The sequence below is a fragment of the Panulirus ornatus genome, chromosome 4 (genome assembly GCF_036320965.1).
Source record: "Panulirus ornatus isolate Po-2019 chromosome 4, ASM3632096v1, whole genome shotgun sequence".
Lineage (NCBI taxonomy): Eukaryota > Metazoa > Arthropoda > Malacostraca > Decapoda > Palinuridae > Panulirus > Panulirus ornatus.
This window is the reverse complement of record NC_092227.1, coordinates 82,954,875-82,979,485: the sequence shown is the minus strand read 5'-3', so window position 1 is coordinate 82,979,485 and position 24,611 is coordinate 82,954,875. Positions and strand designations below refer to the sequence as shown.

General features: G+C 30.2%; 1 protein-coding gene across 1 annotated transcript in view; it reads right to left on the bottom strand.

The window, feature by feature from the left end:
- Positions 1-24,611, bottom strand: part of LOC139745998 (uncharacterized) — a 498,500-nt gene that overhangs the window by 252,731 nt on the left and 221,158 nt on the right. The window lies entirely within an intron of this gene.

The window sequence follows — 24,611 nt, the reverse complement described above, 5'->3', positions numbered from 1 at the left end:
ACTTAATATTAATTATAATCATATTAATATGCTAATTACTCCACTAATTACACGAATTCTAAGGTTTTGACCACATATTCTTATTCAACATACGTAAAAGCATCTATGCTGAAATTTTCAAGAAAATCTTTTTTTTTCAAAAAATCAAAAATAATCCAAGGACTTTTTGCTCAAATTTTCAACTTCTTCAGATTTTAATGAATATCTGGGAATATGTGGTATTCTATTTGGTGATTGAGGATATCGAGTCAAAAGACTGCATTTCGGAAAATAAAGCGCTTAATTACATACTTCATATTAATCATAATTATATAAATATGCTAATCACTCGACTAACTGCACGAATTTTAAGGTTTTGACCACAGATTCGTATTCAGCAGAAGTAAAAGCATATATGCTGATATTTTCAGGAAAATAATTTTTTTCAAAAAAATCAAGAAAAATCCAAGGCCTTGGATAACATTTTGCTCAGATTTTCAACTTCTTCAGATTTTAATGAAAATATGGGAATATGTCGATTTGTATATGGTGATTAAGGATATCGAGTGAAAAGACTGCATTTCGCAAAATTCGACGTATAATTACATACTTAATATTAATTATAATTATATCAATATGCTAATTACTCGACTAATTACATGAATTTTAAGATTTTGACCACAGATTCTTATTGAGCAGACGTAAAAGCATATTCTGAAATTTTCAGAAAAATCTGTGTTTTCAAAGAAATCAAGAAAAATCCAAGGCTATACATAGCCTTGGATAATATTTTGCCCACATTTTCGACTTCTTCAGATTTTAATGAAAATATGGGAATATGTCGAATTCTATATGATGATTAAGGATATCGAGTCAAAAGACTGGATTTCGCAAAATTAAACGCTTAATTACATACTTTATATTGATTATAATTTTATTAATACGCTAATTACTTGACTAATTACACGAACTTTAAGGCTTTGACCATGGATTCTTGTTCACCAGATGTAAAAACATCTACGCTGAAAATTTTAGTAAAATCTATTTTTTCAAAAAAATCAAGAAAAATACAAGGCTATAGCCTCGGATAATGTTTTGCTTAGATTTTCAAATTCTTCAGATTTAATAAAAGTCTGGGAATATGTGGTATTCTATATAGTGATTAAGGATATCGAGTCAAAAGAGTGCATTTCGTAAAATAAAGCGCTTAATTACATACTTAATATTAATTATAATTATATTAATGTTAATTACTTCATTAATTGCACGAATTTTAAGGTTTTGACCACAGATTCGTATTCAGCAGCCTTAAAAGCATATATGCAGAAATTTTCAGACTAATAATTTTTTTCATAAAAATCAAGAAAAATCCAAGGCCTTGGATAGTATTTTGTTCAGATTTTCAACTCCTTTATATTTTAATGAAAATCTGGGAATATGTGGTATTCTATATGGTGATTAAGGATATCGAGTCAAAAGACTGCATTTCTTAAAATTAAGCGCTTAATTACAAACTTAATATTAATTATAATTGTATCAATAGCTAATTACTCGGCTAATTACACGAATTTTAAGGTTATGATCACAGATTCTTCTTCAACATACGTAAAAGCATATATGCTGAAATCTTCAGGGAAATAATTTTTTTCAAAAAAATCAAGAAAAATCCAAGGATAATATTTGGATAATATTTCACTCAGAATTTCAACTTCTTCAGATTTAATGAAAATCTGGGAATATGTGGTATTCCATACGGTGATTAAGGATATCGATCCAGAAGACTAGCATTTCGTAAAATTAAGCGCTTAATTGCATACTTAATATTAATTATCATTATATAAATATGCTAATTACTCGACTAATTACACGAATCTTAAGGTTATAACCAAAGATTGTCATTCAACACACGTACAAGGATCTATGCTGAAATTTTCAGGAAAATCTATTTTTTCAAAAAAATCAAGAAAAATCCTAGGCTATAGCCTTGGGTAATATTTTGCTCAGATTTTCAAGTTCTTCAGATTTTAATGAAACTCAGGGTATATGTGGTATTCTATATGGTGATTAAGGATATCGAGTCAAAAGACTGCATTTCGTAAAATTGAGCGCTTAACCACATATTCAATATTAATTATAATTAATTATATTAATATGCTAATTACTCGACTAATTACACGAATCTTAAGGTTATAACCAAAGATTGTCATTCAACACACGTACAAGGATCTATGCTGAAATTTTCAGGAAAATCTATTTTTTCAAAAAAATCAAGAAAAATCCTAGGCTAGCCTTGGGTAATATTTTGCTCAGATTTTCAAGTTCTTCAGATTTTAATGAAACTCAGGGTATATGTGGTATTGTATATGGTGACTAACGATATCGAGTCAAAAGACCGCATTTCGTAAAATTGAGCGCTTAACCACATATTCAATATTAATTATAATTAATTATATTAATATGCTAATTACCCGACTAATTACACGAATATTAAGGTTATAACCAAAGATTGTCATTCAACACACGTACAAGGATCTATGCTGAAATTTTCAGGAAAATCTATTTTTTCAAAAAAATCAAGAAAAATCCTAGGCTATAGCCTTGGGTAATATTTTGCTCAGATTTTCAAGTTCTTCAGATTTTAATGAAACTCAGGGTATATATGGTATTCTATATGGTGATTAAGGATATCGAGTCAAAAGACTGCATTTCGTAAAATTGAGCGCTTAACCACATATTCAATATTAATTATAAGTAAATTATATTAATATGCTAATTACTCGACTAATTACACGAATCTTAAGGCTATAACCAAAGATTGTCATTCAACACACGTACAAGGATCTATGCTGAAATTTTCAGGAAAATCTATTTTTGGAAAAAAATCAAGAAAAATCCTAGGCTATAGCCTTGGGTAATATTTTGCTCAGATTTTCAAGTTCTTCAGATTTTAATGAAACTCAGGGTATATGTGGTATTGTATATGGTGACTAACGATATCGAGTCAAAAGACCGCATTTCGTAAAATTGAGCGCTTAACCACATATTCAATATTAATTATAATTAATTATATTAATATGCTAATTACTCGACTAATTACACGAATATTAAGGTTATAACCAAAGATTGTCATTCAACACACGTACAAGGATCTATGCTGAAATTTTCAGGAAAATCTATTTTTTCAAAAAAATCAAGAAAAATCCTAGGCTATACCCTTGAGTAATATTTTGCTCAGATTTTCAAGTTCTTTAGATTTTAATGAAATTCAGGGTATATGTGGTATTCTATATGGTGATTAACGATATCGAGTCAAAAGACTGCATTTCGTAAAATTGAGCGCTTAACCACATAGTCAATATTAATTATAATTAATTATATTAATATGCTAATTACTCGACTAATTACACGAATCTTAAGGTTATAACCAAAGATTGTCATTGAACACACGTACAAGGATCTATGTGGAAATTTTCAGGAAAATCTATTTTTTCAAAAAAATCAAGAAAAATCCTAGGCTCTAGCCTTGGGTAATATTTTGCTCAGATTTTTCAAGTTCTTCAGATTTTAATGAAACTCAGGGTATATGTGGTATTCTATATGGTGATTAAGGATATCGAGTCAAAAGACTGCATTTCGTAAAATTGAGCGCTTAACCACATATTCAATATTAATTATAAGTAAATTATATTAATATGCTAATTACTCGACTAATTACACGAATCTTAAGGCTATAACCAAAGATTGTCATTCAACACACGTACAAGGATCTATGCTGAAATTTTCAGGAAAATCTATTTTTTCAAAAAAATCAAGAAAAATCCTAGGCCTTGGGTAATATTTTGCTCAGATTTTCAAGTTCTTCAGATTTTAATGAAACTCAGGGTATATGTGGTACTGTATATGGTGATTACGGATATCGAGTCAAAAGACCGCATTTCGTAAAATTGAGGGCTTAACCACATATTCAATATTAATTATAATTAATTATATTAATATGCTAATTACCCGACTAATTACACGAATATTAAGGTTATAACCAAAGATTGTCGTTCAACACACGTATAAGGATCCATGCTGAAATTTTCAGGAAAATCTATTTTTTTTGCTCAGATTTTCAAGTTCTTTAGATTTTAATGAAATTCAGGGTATATGTGGTATTCTATATGGTGATTAAGGATATCGAGTCAAAAGACCGCATTTCGTAAAATTGAGCACTTAACCAAATATTTAATATTAATTATAATTAATTATATCAATATACTAATCACTCGACTAATTACACGAATGTTAAGGTTATAACCAAAGATTGTCATTCAGCACACGTACAAGGATATATGCTGAAATTTTCAGGAAAATCTATTTTTTCAAAAAAGTCAAGAAAAATCCTAGGCTATAGCCTTGGGTAATATTTTGCTCAGATTTTCAAGTTCTTCAGATTTTAATGAAATTCAGAGTATATGCGGTATTCTATATGATGATTAAGGATATCGAGTCAAAAGACTGCATTTCGTAAAATTGAGCGCCTAACCACATATTTAATATTAATTATAATTAATTATACTATTATGCTAATTACTCGACTAATTACACGAATCTTAAGGTTATAACCAAAGATTGTCATTCAACACACGTCCAAGGATCTATGCTGAAATTTTCAGGAAAATCTATTTCAAAAAAATCAAGAAAAATCCTTGGATATAGCCTTGAGTAATATTTTGCTCAGATTTTCAAGTTCTTTAGATTTTAATGAAATTCAAGGTATATATGGTATTCTATATGGTGATTAAGGATATCGAGTCAAAAGACTAGATTTCGTATAATTGAGCGCTTAACCACATATTTAATATTAATTATAATTAATTATATTAATATGCTAATTACTCGACTAATTACACGAATCTTAAGGTTATAACCAAAGATTGTCATTCAACACACGTACAAGGATCTATGCTGAAATTTTCAGGAAAATCTATTTTTTCAAAAAAATCAAGAAAAATCCTAGGCTATAGCCTTGGGTAATATTTTGCTCAGATTTTCAAGTTCTTCAGATTTTAATGAAACTCAGGGTATATGTGGTATTCTATATGGTGATTAACGATATCGAGTCAAAAGACTGCATTTCGTAAAATTGAGCGCTTAACCACATATTCAATATTAATTATAATTAATTATATTAATATGCTAATTACCCGACTAATTACACGAATATTAAGGTTATAACCAAAGATTGTCATTCAACACACGTACAAGGATCTATGCTGAAATTTTCAGGAAAATCTATTTTTTCAAAAAAATCAAGAAAAATCCTAGGCTATACCCTTGAGTAATATTTTGCTCAGATTTTCAAGTTCTTTAGATTTTAATGAAATTCAGGGTATATGTGGTATTCTATATGGTGATTAACGATATCGAGTCAAAAGACTGCATTTCGTAAAATTGAGCGCTTAACCACATACTCAATATTAATTATAATTAATTATATTAATATGCTAATTACTCGACTAATTACACGAATCTTAAGGTTATAACCAAAGATTGTCATTCAACACACGTACAAGGATCTATGCTGAAATTTTCAGGAAAATCTATTTTTTCAAAAAAATCAAGAAAAATCCTAGGCCTTGGGTAATATTTTGCTCAGATTTTCAAGTTCTTCAGATTTTAATGAAACTCAGGGTATATGTGGTATTCTATATGGTGATTAAGGATATCGAGTCAAAAGACTGCATTTCGTAAAATTGAGCGCTTAACCACATATTCAATATTAATTATAATTAATTATATTAATATGCTAATTACTCGACTAATTACACGAATCTTAAGGTTATAACCAAAGATTGTCATTCAACACACGTACAAGGATCTATGCTGAAATTTTCAGGAAAATCTATTTTTTCAAAAAAATCAAGAAAAATCCTAGGCTATAGCCTTGAGTAATATTTTGCTCAGATTTTCAAGTTCTTCAGATTTTAATGAAACTCAGGGTATATGTGGTATTCTATATGGTGATTAAGGATATCGAGTCAAAAGACTAGATTTCGTAAAATTGAGCGCTTAATCACATATTTAATATTAATTATAATTAATTATATTAATATGCTAATTACTCGACTAATTACACGAATCTTAAGGTTATAACCAAAGATTGTCATTCAACACACGTACAAGGATCTATGCTGAAATTTTCAGGAAAATCTATTTTTTCAAAAAAAATCAAGAAAAATCCTAGGCTATAGCCTTGGGTAATATTTTGCTCAGATTTTCAAGTTCTTCAGATTTTAATGAAACTCAGGGTATATGTGGTATTCTACATGGTGATTAAGGATATCGAGTCAAAAGACTGCATTTCGTAAAATTGAGCGCTTAACCACATATTCAATATTAATTATAATTAATTATATTAATATGCTAATTACTCGACTAATTACACGAATCTTAAGGTTATAACCAAAGATTGTCATTCAACACACGTACAAGGATCTATGCTGAAATTTTCAGGAAAATCTATTTTTTCAAAAAAATCAAGAAAAATCCTAGGCTATAGCCTTGGGTAATATTTTGCTCAGATTTTCAAGTTCTTCAGATTTTAATGAAACTCAGGGTATATGTGGTATTGTATATGGTGACTAACGATATCGAGTCAAAAGACCGCATTTCGTAAAATTGAGCGCTTAACCACATATTCAATATTAATTATAATTAATTATATTAATATGCTAATTACTCGACTAATTACACGAATATTAAGGTTATAACCAAAGATTGTCATTCAACACACGTACAAGGATCTATGCTGAAATTTTCAGGAAAATCTATTTTTTCAAAAAAATCAAGAAAAATCCTAGGCTATACCCTTGAGTAATATTTTGCTCAGATTTTCAAGTTCTTTAGATTTTAATGAAATTCAGGGTATATGTGGTATTCTATATGGTGATTAACGATATCGAGTCAAAAGACTGCATTTCGTAAAATTGAGCGCTTAAGCACATAGTCAATATTAATTATAATTAATTATATTAATATGCTAATTACTCGACTAATTACACGAATCTTAAGGTTATAACCAAAGATTGTCATTGAACACACGTACAAGGATCTATGTGGAAATTTTCAGGAAAATCTATTTTTTCAAAAAAATCAAGAAAAATCCTAGGCTCTAGCCTTGGGTAATATTTTGCTCAGATTTTTCAAGTTCTTCAGATTTTAATGAAACTCAGGGTATATGTGGTATTCTATATGGTGATTAAGGATATCGAGTCAAAAGACTAGATTTCGTAAAATTGAGCGCTTAATCACATATTTAATATTAATTATAATTAATTATATTAATATGCTAATTACTCGACTAATTACACGAATCTTAAGGTTATAACCAAAGATTGTCATTCAACACACGTACAAGGATCTATGCTGAAATTTTCAGGAAAATCTATTTTTTCAAAAAAAATCAAGAAAAATCCTAGGTTATAGCCTTGGGTAATATTTTGCTCAGATTTTCAAGTTCTTCAGATTTTAATGAAACTCAGGGTATATGTGGTATTCTACATGGTGATTAAGGATATCGAGTCAAAAGATTGCATTTCGTAAAATTGAGCGCTTAACCACATAGTCAATATTAATTATAATTAATTATATTAATATGCTAATTACTCGACTAATTACACGAATATTAAGATTATAACCAAAGATTGTCATTCAACACACGTACAAGGATCTATGCTGAAATTTTCAGGAAAATCTATTTTTTCAAAAAAATCAAGAAAAATCCTAGGCTATAGCCTTGGGTAATATTTTGCTCAGATTTTCAAGTTCTTCAGATTTTAATGAAACTCAGGGTATATGTGGTATTCTATATGGTGATTAAGGATATCGAGTCAAAAGACTGCATTTCGTAAAATTGAGCGCTTAACCACATATTCAATATTAATTATAATTAATTATATTAATATGCTAATTACTCGACTAATTACACGAATCTTAAGGTTATAACCAAAGATTGTCATTCAACACACGTACAAGGATCTATGCTGAAATTTTCAGGAAAATCTATTTTTTCAAAAAAATCAAGAAAAATCCTAGGCTATAGCCTTGGGTAATATTTTGCTCAGATTTTCAAGTTCTTCAGATTTTAATGAAACTCAGGGTATATGTGGTATTCTATATGGTGATTAACGATATCGAGTCAAAAGACTGCATTTCGTAAAATTGAGCGCTTAACCACATATTCAATATTAATTATAATTAATTATATTAATATGCTAATTACTCGACTAATTACACGAATCTTAAGGTTATAACCAAAGATTGTCATTCAACACACGTACAAGGATCTATGCTGAAATTTTCAGGAAAATCTATTTTTTCAAAAAAATCAAGAAAAATCCTAGGCTATAGCCTTGGGTAATATTTTGCTCAGATTTTCAAGTTCTTCAGATTTTAATGAAACTCAGGGTATATGTGGTATTCTATATGGTGATTAAGGATATCGAGTCAAAAGACTAGATTTCGTAAAATTGAGCGCTTAATCACATATTTAATATTAATTATAATTAATTATATTAATATGCTAATTACTCGACTAATTACACGAATCTTAAGGTTATAACCAAAGATTGTCATTCAACACACGTACAAGGATCTATGCTGAAATTTTCAGGAAAATCTATTTTTTCAAAAAAATCAAGAAAAATCCTAGGCTATAGCCTTGGGTAATATTTTGCTCAGATTTTCAAGTTCTTCAGATTTTAATGAAACTCAGGGTATATGTGGTATTCTATATGGTGATTAAGGATATCGAGTCAAAAGACTGCATTTCGTAAAATTGAGCGCTTAACCACATATTCAATATTAATTATAATTAATTATATTAATATGCTAATTACTCGACTAATTACACGAATCTTAAGGTTATAACCAAAGATTGTCATTCAACACACGTACAAGGATCTATGCTGAAATTTTCAGGAAAATCTATTTTTTCAAAAAAATCAAGAAAAATCCTAGGCTATAGCCTTGGGTAATATTTTGCTCAGATTTTCAAGTTCTTCAGATTTTAATGAAACTCAGGGTATATGTGGTATTCTATATGGTGATTAAGGATATCGAGTCAAAAGACTGCATTTCGTAAAATTGAGCGCTTAACACATATTCAATATTAATTATAATAAATTATATTAATATGCTAATTACTCGACTAATTACACGAATCTTAAGGTTATAACCAAAGATTGTCATTCAACACACGTACAAGGATCTATGCTGAAATTTTCAGGAAAATCTATTTTTTCAAAAAAATCAAGAAAAATCCTAGGCTATAGCCTTGGGTAATATTTTGCTCAGATTTTCAAGTTCTTCAGATTTTAATGAAACTCAGGGTATATGTGGTATTCTATATGGTGATTAAGGATATCGAGTCAAAAGACTGCATTTCGTAAAATTGAGCGCTTAACCACATATTCAATATTAATTATAATTAATTATATTAATATGCTAATTACTCGACTAATTACACGAATCTTAAGGTTATAACCAAAGATTGTCATTCAACACACGTACAAGGATCTATGCTGAAATTTTCAGGAAAATCTATTTTTTCAAAAAAATCAAGAAAAATCCTAGGCTATAGCCTTGGGTAATATTTTGCTCAGATTTTCAAGTTCTTCAGATTTTAATGAAACTCAGGGTATATATGGTATTCTATATGGTGATTAAGGATATCGAGTCAAAAGACTGCATTTCGTAAAATTGAGCGCTTAAACACATATTCAATATTAATTATAAGTAAATTATATTAATATGCTAATTACTCGACTAATTACACGAATCTTAAGGCTATAACCAAAGATTGTCATTCAACACACGTACAAGGATCTATGCTGAAATTTTCAGGAAAATCTATTTTTTCAAAAAAATCAAGAAAAATCCTAGGCTATAGCCTTGGGTAATATTTTGCTCAGATTTTCAAGTTCTTCAGATTTTAATGAAACTCAGGGTATATGTGGTATTCTATATGGTGATTAACGATATCGAGTCAAAAGACTGCATTTCGTAAAATTGAGCGCTTAACCACATATTCAATATTAATTATAATTAATTATATTAATATGCTAATTACTCGACTAATTACACGAATCTTAAGGTTATAACCAAAGATTGTCATTCAACACACGTACAAGGATCTATGCTGAAATTTTCAGGAAAATCTATTTTTTCAAAAAAATCAAGAAAAATCCTAGGCTATAGCCTTGGGTAATATTTTGCTCAGATTTTCAAGTTCTTCAGATTTTAATGAAACTCAGGGTATATATGGTATTCTATATGGTGATTAAGGATATCGAGTCAAAAGACTGCATTTCGTAAAATTGAGCGCTTAAACACATATTCAATATTAATTATAAGTAAATTATATTAATATGCTAATTACTCGACTAATTACACGAATCTTAAGGTTATAACCAAAGATTGTCATTCAACACACGTACAAGGATCTATGCTGAAATTTTCAGGAAAATCTATTTTTTCAAAAAAATCAAGAAAAATCCTAGGCTATAGCCTTGGGTAATATTTTGCTCAGATTTTCAAGTTCTTCAGATTTTAATGAAACTCAAGGTATATGTGGTATTCTATATGGTGATTAACGATATCGAGTCAAAAGACTGCATTTCGTAAAATTGAGCGCTTAACCACATAGTCAATATTAATTATAATTAATTATATTAATATGCTAATTACTCGACTAATTACACGAATCTTAAGGTTATAACCAAAGATTGTCATTGAACACACGTACAAGGATCTATGCTGAAATTTTCAGGAAAATCTATTTTTTCAAAAAAATCAAGAAAAATCCTAGGCTATAGCCTTGGGTAATATTTTGCTCAGATTTTCAAGTTCTTCAGATTTTAATGAAACTCAGGGTATATGTGGTATTCTATATGGTGATTAAGGATATCGAGTCAAAAGACTGCATTTCGTAAAATTGAGCGCTTAACCACATATTCAATATTAATTATAATTAATTATATTAATATGCTAATTACTCGACTAATTACACGAATCTTAAGGTTATAACCAAAGATTGTCATTCAACACACGTACAAGGATCTATGCTGAAATTTTCAGGAAAATCTATTTTTTCAAAAAAATCAAGAAAAATCCTAGGCTATAGCCTTGGGTAATATTTTGCTCAGATTTTCAAGTTCTTCAGATTTTAATGAAACTCAGGGTATATGTGGTATTCTACATGGTGATTAAGGATATCGAGTCAAAAGACTGCATTTCGTAAAATTGAGCGCTTAACCACATATTCAATATTAATTATAATTAATTATATTAATATGCTAATTACTCGACTAATTACACGAATCTTAAGGTTATAACCAAAGATTGTCATTCAACACACGTACAAGGATCTATGCTGAAATTTTCAGGAAAATCTATTTTTTCAAAAAAATCAAGAAAAATCCTAGGCTATAGCCTTGGGTAATATTTTGCTCAGATTTTCAAGTTCTTCAGATTTTAATGAAACTCAGGGTATATGTGGTATTCTATATGGTGATTAAGGATATCGAGTCAAAAGACTGCATTTCGTAAAATTGAGCGCTTAACCACATATTCAATATTAATTATAATTAATTATATTAATATGCTAATTACTCGACTAATTACACGAATCTTAAGGTTATAACCAAAGATTGTCATTCAACACACGTACAAGGATCTATGCTGAAATTTTCAGGAAAATCTATTTTTTCAAAAAAATCAAGAAAAATCCTAGGCTATAGCCTTGGGTAATATTTTGCTCAGATTTTCAAGTTCTTCAGATTTTAATGAAACTCAGGGTATATGTGGTATTCTATATGGTGATTAAGGATATCGAGTCAAAAGACTGCATTTCGTAAAATTGAGCGCTTAACCACATATTCAATATTAATTATAATTAATTATATTAATATGCTAATTACTCGACTAATTACACGAATCTTAAGGTTATAACCAAAGATTGTCATTCAACACACGTACAAGGATCTATGCTGAAATTTTCAGGAAAATCTATTTTTTCAAAAAAATCAAGAAAAATCCTAGGCTATAGCCTTGGGTAATATTTTGCTCAGATTTTCAAGTTCTTCAGATTTTAATGAAACTCAGGGTATATGTGGTATTCTATATGGTGATTAAGGATATCGAGTCAAAAGACTGCATTTCGTAAAATTGAGCGCTTAACCACATATTCAATATTAATTATAATTAATTATATTAATATGCTAATTACTCGACTAATTACACGAATCTTAAGGTTATAACCAAAGATTGTCATTCAACACACGTACAAGGATCTATGCTGAAATTTTCAGGAAAATCTATTTTTTCAAAAAAATCAAGAAAAATCCTAGGCTATAGCCTTGGGTAATATTTTGCTCAGATTTTCAAGTTCTTCAGATTTTAATGAAACTCAGGGTATATGTGGTATTCTATATGGTGATTAAGGATATCGAGTCAAAAGACTGCATTTCGTAAAATTGAGCGCTTAACCACATATTCAATATTAATTATAATTAATTATATTAATATGCTAATTACTCGACTAATTACACGAATCTTAAGGTTATAACCAAAGATTGTCATTCAACACACGTACAAGGATCTATGCTGAAATTTTCAGGAAAATCTATTTTTTCAAAAAAATCAAGAAAAATCCTAGGCTCTAGCCTTGGGTAATATTTTGCTCAGATTTTCAAGTTCTTCAGATTTTAATGAAACTCAGGGTATATGTGGTATTCTATATGGTGATTAAGGATATCGAGTCAAAAGACTGCATTTCGTAAAATTGAGCGCTTAACCACATATTCAATATTAATTATAATTAATTATATTAATATGCTAATTACTCGACTAATTACACGAATCTTAAGGTTATAACCAAAGATTGTCATTCAACACACGTACAAGGATCTATGCTGAAATTTTCAGGAAAATCTATTTTTTCAAAAAAATCAAGAAAAATCCTAGGCTATAGCCTTGGGTAATATTTTGCTCAGATTTTCAAGTTCTTCAGATTTTAATGAAACTCAGGGTATATGTGGTATTCTATATGGTGATTAAGGATATCGAGTCAAAAGACTGCATTTCGTAAAATTGAGCGCTTAACCACATATTCAATATTAATTATAATTAATTATATTAATATGCTAATTACTCGACTAATTACACGAATATTAAGGTTATAACCAAAGATTGTCATTCAACACACGTACAAGGATCTATGCTGAAATTTTCAGGAAAATCTATTTTTTCAAAAAAATCAAGAAAAATCCTAGGCTATAGCCTTGGGTAATATTTTGCTCAGATTTTCAAGTTCTTCAGATTTTAATGAAACTCAGGGTATATGTGGTATTCTATATGGTGATTAAGGATATCGAGTCAAAAGACTGCATTTCGTAAAATTGAGCGCTTAACCACATATTCAATATTAATTATAATTAATTATATTAATATGCTAATTACTCGACTAATTACACGAATCTTAAGGTTATAACCAAAGATTGTCATTCAACACACGTACAAGGATCTATGCTGAAATTTTCAGGAAAATCTATTTTTTCAAAAAAATCAAGAAAAATCCTAGGCTATAGCCTTGGGTAATATTTTGCTCAGATTTTCAAGTTCTTCAGATTTTAATGAAACTCAGGGTATATGTGGTATTCTATATGGTGATTAAGGATATCGAGTCAAAAGACTGCATTTCGTAAAATTGAGCGCTTAACCACATATTTAATATTAATTATAATTAATTATATTAATATGCTAATTACTCGACTAATTACACGAATCTTAAGGTTATAACCAAAGAATGTCATTCAACACACGTACAAGGATCTATGCTGAAATTTTCAGGAAAATCTATTTTTTCAAAAAAATCAAGAAAAATCCTAGGCTATAGCCTTGGGTAATATTTTGCTCAGATTTTCAAGTTCTTCAGATTTTAATGAAACTCAGGGTATATGTGGTATTCTATATGGTGATTAAGGATATCGAGTCAAAAGACTGCATTTCGTAAAATTGAGCGCTTAACCACTTATTTAATATTAATTATAATTAATTATATTAATATGCTAATTACTCGACTAATTACACGAATCTTAAGGTTATAACCAAAGATTGTCATTCAACACACGTACAAGGATCTATGCTGAAATTTTCAGGAAAATCTATTTTTTCAAAAAAATCAAGAAAAATCTCGGCTATAGGCTTGGGTAATATTTTGCTCAGATTTTCAAGTTCTTCAGATTTTAATGAAACTCAGGGTATATATGGTATTCTATATGGTGATTAAGGATATCGAGTCAAAAGACTGCATTTCGTAAAATTGAGCGCTTAACCACATATTCAATATTAATTATAAGTAAATTATATTAATATGCTAATTACTCGACTAATTACACGAATCTTAAGGCTATAACCAAAGATTGTTCTCAGATTTTAATGAAACTCAGGGTATATGTGGTATTCTACATGGTGATTAAGGATATCGAGTCAAAAGGATGCATTTCGTAAAATTGAGCGCTTAACCACATAGTCAATATTAATTATAATTAATTATATTAATATGCTAATTACTCGACTAATTACACGAATCTTAAGGTTATAACCAAAGATTGTCATTCAACACACGTACAAGGATCTATGCTGAAATTTTCAGGAAAATCTATTTTTGAAAAAAAATCAAGAAAAATCCTAGGCTATAGCCTTGGGTAATATTTTGCTCAGATTTTCAAGTTCTTCAGATTTTAATGAAACTCAGGGTATATGTGGTATTCTATATGGTGATTAAGGATATCGAGTCAAAAGACTGCATTTCGTAAAATTGAGCGCTTAACCACATATTCAATATTAATTATAATTAATTATATTAATATGCTAATTACTCGACTAATTACACGAATCTTAAGGTTATAACCAAAGATTGTCATTCAACACACGTACAAGGATCTATGCTGAAATTTTCAGGAAAATCTATTTTTTCAAAAAAATCAAGAAAAATCCTAGGCTATAGCCTTGGGTAATATTTTGCTCAGATTTTCAAGTTCTTCAGATTTTAATGAAACTCAGGGTATATGTGGTATTCTACATGGTGATTAAGGATATCGAGTCAAAAGACTGCATTTCGTAAAATTGAGCGCTTAACCACATATTCAATATTAATTATAATTAATTATATTAATATGCTAATTACTCGACTAATTACACGAATCTTAAGGTTATAACCAAAGATTGTCATTCAACACACGTACAAGGATCTATGCTGAAATTTTCAGGAAAATCTATTTTTTCAAAAAAATCAAGAAAAATCCTAGGCTATAGCCTTGGGTAATATTTTGCTCAGATTTTCAAGTTCTTCAGATTTTAATGAAACTCAGGGTATATGTGGTATTCTATATGGTGATTAAGGATATCGAGTCAAAAGACTGCATTTCGTAAAATTGAGCGCTTAACCACATAGTCAATATTAATTATAATTAATTATATTAATATGCTAATTACTCGACTAATTACACGAATCTTAAGGTTATAACCAAAGATTGTCATTCAACACACGTACAAGGATCTATGCTGAAATTTTCAGGAAAATCTATTTTTTCAAAAAAATCAAGAAAAATCCTAGGCTATAGCCTTGGGTAATATTTTGCTCAGATTTTCAAGTTCTTCAGATTTTAATGAAACTCAGGGTATATGTGGTATTCTATATGGTGATTAAGGATATCGAGTCAAAAGACTGCATTTCGTAAAATTGAGCGCTTAACCACATATTCAATATTAATTATAATTAATTATATTAATATGCTAATTACTCAACTAATTACATGAATTTTAAGGTTTTGACCACAGATTCTTATTGAGCAGACGTAAAAACAGCTATGCTGAAATTTTCAGAAAAATCTGTCTTCAAAAAAATCAAGAAAAAATCATGAAATATTTTGCTCAGATTTTCAACTTCTTCATATTTTAATGAAATTATGGGAATATGTAGAATTCTATATGATGATTAAAGATATTAAGTCACAAGACTGCATTTCGCAAAATTAAACGCTTAATTACATACTTAATATTGATTATAATTATATTAATATGCTAATTATAAGACTACTTACACGAACTCTAAGGCTTTGACCACAGATTCTTATTCAGCAGATGTAAAAAATAACTATCCTGAAAATTTTAGTAAAATCTATTCTTTCCAAAAAATCAAGAAAAATCCAAGGCTATACTATAGCTTTAGATAATATTTTGCTCAGATTTTCAACTTCTTCAGATTTAATGAAAGTCTGGGAATATGTGGTATTCTATCTAGTGATTAAGGATATCGAGTCAAAAGACTGCATTTCGTAAAATAAAGCGCTTAATTACATACTTAATATTATTCATAATTATATTGTTAATTACTCCACTAATTGCACGAATTTTAAGGTTTTGACCACAGATTCGTATTCAGCACACGTAAAAGCATATATAACGAAATTTTCAGGTAAATAATTTTTTCATAAAAATCAAGAAAAATCCAAGGCTATAGCCTTGGATATTTTGTTCAGATTTTCAACTCCTTTATATTTTAATGAAAATCTGGGAATATGTGGTATTCTATATGGTGATTAAGGGTATCGAGTCAAAAGATTGCATTTCTTAAAATTAAGCGCTTAATTACAGACTTAATAACAATTAAAATATCAATAGCTAATTACTCGACTAATTACACGAATTTTAAGGTTTTGACCACAGATTCTTATTCAACATACGTAAAAGCATCTATGCTGAAATTTTCAAGAAAATCTATTTTTTCAAAAAAATCAAGAAAAATCCAAAGCTATTATTGCCTTGGATAATATTTTGATCAAATTTTCAACTTCTTCAGATTTTAATGAAAATCTGGTAATATGTGGTATTCTATCTGGTGATTAAGGATATCGAGTCAAAAGACTAGCATTTCGTAAAATTGAGCGCTTAACCACATATTTAATATTAATTATAATTAATTATATTAATATGCTAATTACTCGACTAATTACACGAATCTTAAGGTTATAACCAAAGATTGTCATTCAACACACGTACAAGGATCTATGCTGAAATTTTCAGGAAAATCTATTTTTTCAAAAAAATCAAGAAAAATCCTAGGCTATAGCCTTGGGTAATATTTTGCTCAGATTTTCAAGTTCTTCAGATTTTAATGAAACTCAGGGTATATGTGGTATTCTATATGGTGATTAAGGATATCGAGTCAAAAGACTGCATTTCGTAAAATTGAGCGCTTAACCACATATTCAATATTAATTATAATCAATTATATTATGCTAATTACCCGACTAATTACACGAATATTAAGGTTATAACCAAAGATTGTCATTCAACACACGTACAAGGATCTAAGCTGAAATTTTCAGGAAAATCTATTTTTTCAAAAAAATCAAGAAAAATCCTAGGCCTTGAGTAGTATTTTGCTCAGATTTTCAAGTTCTTTAGATTTTAATGAAATTCAGGGTATATGTGGTATTCTATATGGTGATTAAGGATATCGAGTCAAAAGACTGCATTTCGTAAAATTGAGCGCTTAACCAAATATTTAATATCAATTATAATTATATCAATATACTAATTACTCGACTAATTACACGAATGTTAAGGTTATAACCAAAGATTGTCATTCAGCACAGGTACAAGGATATATGCTGAAATTTTCAGGAAAATCTATTTTTTCAAAAAAATCAAGAAAAATCCTTGGGTAATATTTTGCTCAGATTTTCAAGTTCTTCAGATTTTAATGAAACTCAGGGTATATGTGGTATTCTATATGGCGATTAAGGATATCGAGTCAAAAGACTGGATTTCGTAAAATTGAGCGCTTAACCACATATGCAATATTAATTAAAAGTAATTATATTGATATGCTAATTACTCGACTAATTACACGAATCTTAAGGTTATAACCAAAGATTGTCATTCAACACACGTACAAGGATCTATGCTGAAATTTCAGGAAAATCTATTTTTTCAAAAAAATCAAGAAAAATCCAAGCCTGGAATAATATTTTGCTTAGATTTTCAACTTCTTCAGATTTTAATGAAAATACAAGAATATTTCGATTTGTATAGGGTGATTAAGGATATCGAGTCAAAAGACTACATTTCGGAAAATTAAACTCATAATTACATACTTAATATTAATTATAATTATATCAATATGCTAATTACTCGACTAATCTAACAAATTTCAAGGTTTTGACCACAGATTCTTATTCAACATACGTAAAAGCATCTATGCTGAAATTTTCAGGAAAATCTATTTTATTAAAAAAATCAGAAAAATATTTTGCTGATTTTCAACTTCTTCAGATTTTAATGAAAATCTGGGAATATGTCGATTTTTATACGGTGATTAAAGATATCGAGTCAAAAGACTAATTTCGTAAAATCAAACGCATAATTACATACTTAATATTAATTATAATTATATCAATATGCTAATTACTCGACTAAAGTAACAAATTTCAAAGTTTTGACCACAGATTCTTATTCAATATACGTAAAAGCATCTATGCTGAAATTATCTGGAAAATCTATTTTTTCAAAAAAATCAAGAAAAATCCTAGGCTATACCCTGGAATAATATTTTGCTCAGATTTTCAACTTCTTCACATTTTAATGAAAATAATGGAATATTTTGATTTGTATATGGTGATTAAGGATATCGAGTCAAAAGACTACATTTCGGAAAATTAAACGCATAATTACATACTTAATATTAATTACAATTATATCAATATGCTAATTTCTCGACTAATTACATGAATTTTAAGGTTTTGACCACAGATTCTTATTGAGCAGACGTAAAAACATCTAGGCTGAAATTTTCAGAAAAATCTGTCTTTTCAAAAAAATCAAGAAAAATCCCAGGCTTGGATAATATTTTCTCAGATTTTCAACTTCTTCAGATTTTAATGAAAATATGGGAATATGTCGAATTCTATATGATGATTAAGGATATCAAGTCAAAAGACTGCATTTCCCAAAATTAAACGCTTAATTACATACTTAATATTAATTATAATTATATTAATATACTAATTATACGACTAATTACACGAACTCTAAGGCTTTGACCACAGATTCTTATGCAGCAGATGTAAAAACATCTATGCTGAAAATTTTAGTAAAATCTATTTTTTCAAAAGAATCAAGAAAAATCCAAGGCTATACTATAGCCTTAGATAATATTATGCTCAGATTTTCAACTTCTTCAAATTCAATGAAAGTTTGGGAATATGTAGTATTCTATCTAGTGATTAAGGATATCGAGTTAAAAGACTGCATTTCGTAAAATAAAGCGCTTAATTACATACTTAATATTAATCATAATTATATTGTTAATTACTCCACTAATTGCACGAATTTTAAGGTTTTGACCACAGATTCGTATTCAGCAGACGTAAAAGCATATATAACGAAATTTTCAGGGAAATAATTTTTTCATAGAAATCAAGAAATCCAAGGCTATATCCTTGGATATTTTGTTCACATTTTCAACTCCTTTATATTTTAATGAAAATCTGGGAATATGTGGTATTCTATATGGTGATTAAGGATATCGAGTCAAAAGACTGCATTTCTTAAAATTAAGCGCTTAATTACAGACTTAATAATAATTATAATATCAATAGCTAATTACTCGACCAATTACTAGAATTTTAAGGTTTTGACCAGAGACTCTTATTCAACATACGTAAAAGCATTTATGCTGAAATTTTCACGAAAATCTATTTTTTCAAATAAATCAAGAAAAATCCAAGGCTATTATATATACCCTTGGATAATATTTCGCTCAAATTTTCAACTTCTTCAGATTTTAATGAAAATCTGGGAATATGTGGTATTCTATTTGGTGATTAAGGATATCGAGTCAAAAGACTGCATTTCGGAAAATAAAACGCTTAATTACATACTTAATATTAATCATGATTATATTAATATGCTAATTACTCGATATTAATATGCTAATTACTCGACTAATTACACGAATTTTATGGTTTTGACCACAGATTCTTATTCAGTAGACGTAAAAGCATCTATGCTGAAGTTTCCTGAAAAATCTATGTTTTCAAAAAATCAAGAAAAACTCAAGGCCTGGGATAATATTTTGCTCAGATTTTCAACTTCAGATTTTGATGGAAATCTGGGAATATGTGGTATTCTACATGGTGATTAAGGATATCGAGTGAAAATACTGAATTTTGTAAAATTAAGGGCTTAATTGCATACTTATTGATTATAATTATATTAATATGCTAATTACTCGACTAATTACCCGAATTTTAAGATTTTGACCACAGATTCTTATTCAGTAGACGTAAAAGCATATATGCTGTAATTTTCAGAAAAAAAATCTATGTTTTCAAAAAATAGAGAAAAATCCAGGATTGGATATTTTGCTTAGATTTTCAACTTCTTCAGATTTTAATGAAAATATGGTAATATGTCGAATTCTATATGGTGATTAAGGATATCGAGTCAAAAGACTGCATTTCGTAAAATTAAACGCTTAATTACATACTTAATATTAATTATAATTATATTAATATGCTAATTACTCGACTAATTACACGAACTTTAAGGCTTTGACAAGAGATTCTTATTCAGCAGACGTAAAAACATCTATGTTGATAATTTCAGTAAAATCTATTCTTTCAAAAAAAACAAGAAAATTATATGTATATATTATATGTATATGTATATACTAATTGCTCGACTAATTACACGAATTTTAAGGTTTTGACCACAGATTCTTATTTAGCAGACGTAAAAGCATCTATGCTGAAATTTTCAGAAAAATCTATCTATCTATGTATCTATGTATCTATCTATCTATCTATCTATCTATCTATCTATATATATATATATATATATATATATATATATATATATATATATATATATAAAACTTATTTTTTGACGATATATATAAGTTGAAATAGATGCCAAAATGCTTTTTTCAATTGTATTGAGAAAATCACGAAATATCACGAACTAGACACAAAAAAAAAAAGTTGTGCTTTTTAAAAATGGGTTGAGATACGAGAAATGTGAAAAGTTCATATCGAAAAAAAAAAGTATTACTTGTGGAATAAGTCAGCAAGAGCTGAGTTAACGAAAATCTGATAACGGGATGAGAAATGAAAAAGTATTCATTGGGAAAAATATAATAGGATTCGTATATTTCGCCTAGGTAAAAGTATGTAGATAAGAAAGATAAAGATAGAGGAAAGTACCTTTTACTAGAATCTCCCTCTATTCATCAATGGTTTTTCAGTGACAGTAAGATATGCATCTCCTCTGCATATACAGTGGTAAAGTGAGGCAAAGCAATTGAAAAAAATGAAAATAAGGAAAAATATAGAAAACAGTTAATAAGAAAACGCAAAGCAATTGAAAGAATGAGAATAAGGAAAATATATAGAAAGCGGTTAATAAGAAAACCAGGATACATCTAGAAGCAGTATGAGAGAGAGAGAGAGAGAGAGAGAGAGAGAGAGAGAGAGAGAGAGAGAGAGAGAGAGAGAGAGAGAGAGAGAGAGAGAATACCCAAGAATGAGGAGACCGAAGTAAGACCTTCTAGTTGCCTTGATGCAGAGAAAATAATCGAATAAGAAGAAGAAAAAAAAGGAAAGTGACTTGAAATATAATCAAAATCCTCTTTAAGAGGATCTCCCACGAAGGTGCAGAAAAGAGGATCGGAAGTTAGAGTAACTCCTGCATACTTTGAGGGACATGAAAGGTTAAGATGCTGAGGAAACCAAAAAAACTGACATTCTGAAGTCTCATGAGATGAATCATGAAGTGGGGCTGTGAGTTCACATTCATGAATGGAAGAGAATTTAGAATCATGAAGTGGGGCTGTGAATTCAAATGACACACTCTTGAGTGGAAGAGAATTTAATGCTTTATCATTGGACTCGGTACTAAGGACTTGAGCTTGTGAGTTATACTTATTGCAGGGATTACGAATGAAGAGTGTCGTTGTGGCCTCGCAGATGATAAATGCCACTCACTTGAAGGTTAAATCACAGACTGATGGACGGAGGAATGCAAAGGGATTAATGGTTTAGCGCTTTGGCTGATGAGTAATGATGGTGCTACATTGGAACTGTGGAGAACGGTTAAGTCAGTCCATCTCTTCTTCAATTCAGTCCTGCCTCTTACCACTCCCCACATTTGCTCTCTTTAACTATGTTCCCATTTGTTCTTTATCTTTTCTCATGCCAATAATTCCCTAAAATATTTTCTTGCTATCCCTGAAAATGCAAAAAAAAAAACAAAAAAAAAAAACAGTAAAATGAAGCACGATAAGTTCCCAAGTGCACTTTCGTGTAAGGATCACATCGTCAGGGGATGTGATCATAACACGAGAGCGCATTTGGGAATTTATCGTGTTTCATTTTCCTGTTTTTTCTTTTTTTTGTTTATACCTGATCACGTACACCATGGTGATCTCTTACAATATATATATATATATATATATATATATATATATATATATATATATATATATATATATATATGAACAAGGTTTTCTTTGCTGTCTACGTCCACTAGCGGAGCAAAGTAGCTCATTCATGTATTAAGCGAGAGCTTTCAGGCAACGAGGGTTCAGCACCCTTTACTCTCGCCCACATACATCTCTGGCTAATTTGATTCCTCCTGAACTCACTTTCATCTGTGGTTGATGACGCGAGACACGGGCATCCTCAAAATCCAATTACGTGCCACGGCACAATCCATAACTCCACCATCAGAATATATTACCTAATAAAGGAATCTTTAACAGCCAAAATCTAGTGTCATGAAGGTTTAGAATAGCAAGCGGTTTCCCCCGCCGCCCCTCCCCCCTTGTTTGAACGTTCCCCATTATAGACCACGTACTGCATCATGATATAGAGGAAAAGAAGAGGGAAAAACTAAATTGGTTGCCTTCGTAAAAACACTGTTTATTACAACCTTCGTAAACATCGCCCTTCGTAAAGTGCTCCTGGAGGAGGGAATTTATTAAGCCTCCTCGAAAGTTTTGAACAATAATTCCTGCTCACGGTGTCTGGGAACGCAATATTCTCGTAAACCGACCCCCCTTTTTTTTTCTCCCCAAAAGCATGTCCCCTGCAATGTGTTCATTAAACCCCTGTGCCCTAGACGTGTATAGTCACATAAAGGCCCCTAGAGCCTGTCCTGTACAATATTGGCTTCCAACCCCCTTTTGTGTCATGTACGTTAGCCTTTATATTCTCCACTCTGCTGTCTACCTACCACCTTACGTCTAGAATTATTTTCAGTTCGTATATTTAGGCTCTTGGAACGTGAATGAATCCTAGATTCGTGGCACTCCTTCAAAAAAAGAAATCTTGTCCGACGTGTAGTTAACATTCTTTAACATCAAAATTTACTCATTTTCATTATCAACGAACGACTGAAACTTTGACGACTTAACACCACATACCATCTTGATGGCTCTCGCCTCCCACTGGTGCTGTGTGCGGTACGGGATATGGAAACCATTGACCACATGAACATGTCCTTTGCAATGTGTCATGTCGATAGTTCGTCCTCAAATGTGTTCACGAGAATGTGTTCTCCCGAAACGCATCCCAGTGGAATGTGTCTTCAAGATCGTCATCCAAAGAATATGATCCTGAGAACATATCTCCCCCCCTCCATCTCCCCAAAAGAATGTGTGTTCAAGGACATGTCCTCTGGAACGTGTCGGATAAAACGTATTTCACCTAACAACACGTTCAGCGGATCGTATCTTCAAGAACGTATTCCCCAAAACGTGATCCCTTCATTGTAATAGTCTATGATATGTCCTCTAGAATGTATCCTTTGGACAGTGTCCTGAAGAAATTATCCTATCAACAGTGTCCTCCAAAATGCGTCCCATCAAACATTTGAGACGCAATTCGGTAAAAAAAAAAAAACGTTCCCCACCCACAATCGCCTCCACGGAAACGTTTGCCTCCAACATGTCTCTCAACAAGTGCCCAAAACGTATGTTATGGCTGTGAACATCTGCTCATGATACAACCTCTCAGCTCTAAGAGTGGAGGTGGGTCCCAGGTCCGCCTGTTGTAAGAGATGTCTGTGGTGGGTGAGTGGTTTTCCCGCGAGCCTTTGTGTCAGCAAACCCGATGCACCGAGTGTGTCAAAACACATCCTTGTCGGAGACTTGAGATCTAATCCGATAAACTGCCCCTTGGAGAGGCTTTCAACCAATTATCCTGTGGGCTCTGACGCCCCTGGAGTCCACGAGCAATGTGATTCCAAGTTTCCAGGATGGTGGGAGACTGGATGAGAATCCGTAGTCTGGAAGTTCATGGAATATGATATCTACGTTGATGGACTGTAGGTATGAATTTATTTGATAAAAGGTGGTTCGTTACCTGTGAGATATGCTTCGAATCACGTAGGTGGTTCGTTGCCTGTGAGATATGCTTCGAATCACGTAGGTGGTTCGTTGCCTGTGAGATATGCTTCGAATCACGTAGGTGGTTCGTTGCCTGTGAGATATGCTTCGAATCACGTAGGTGGTTCGTTGCCTG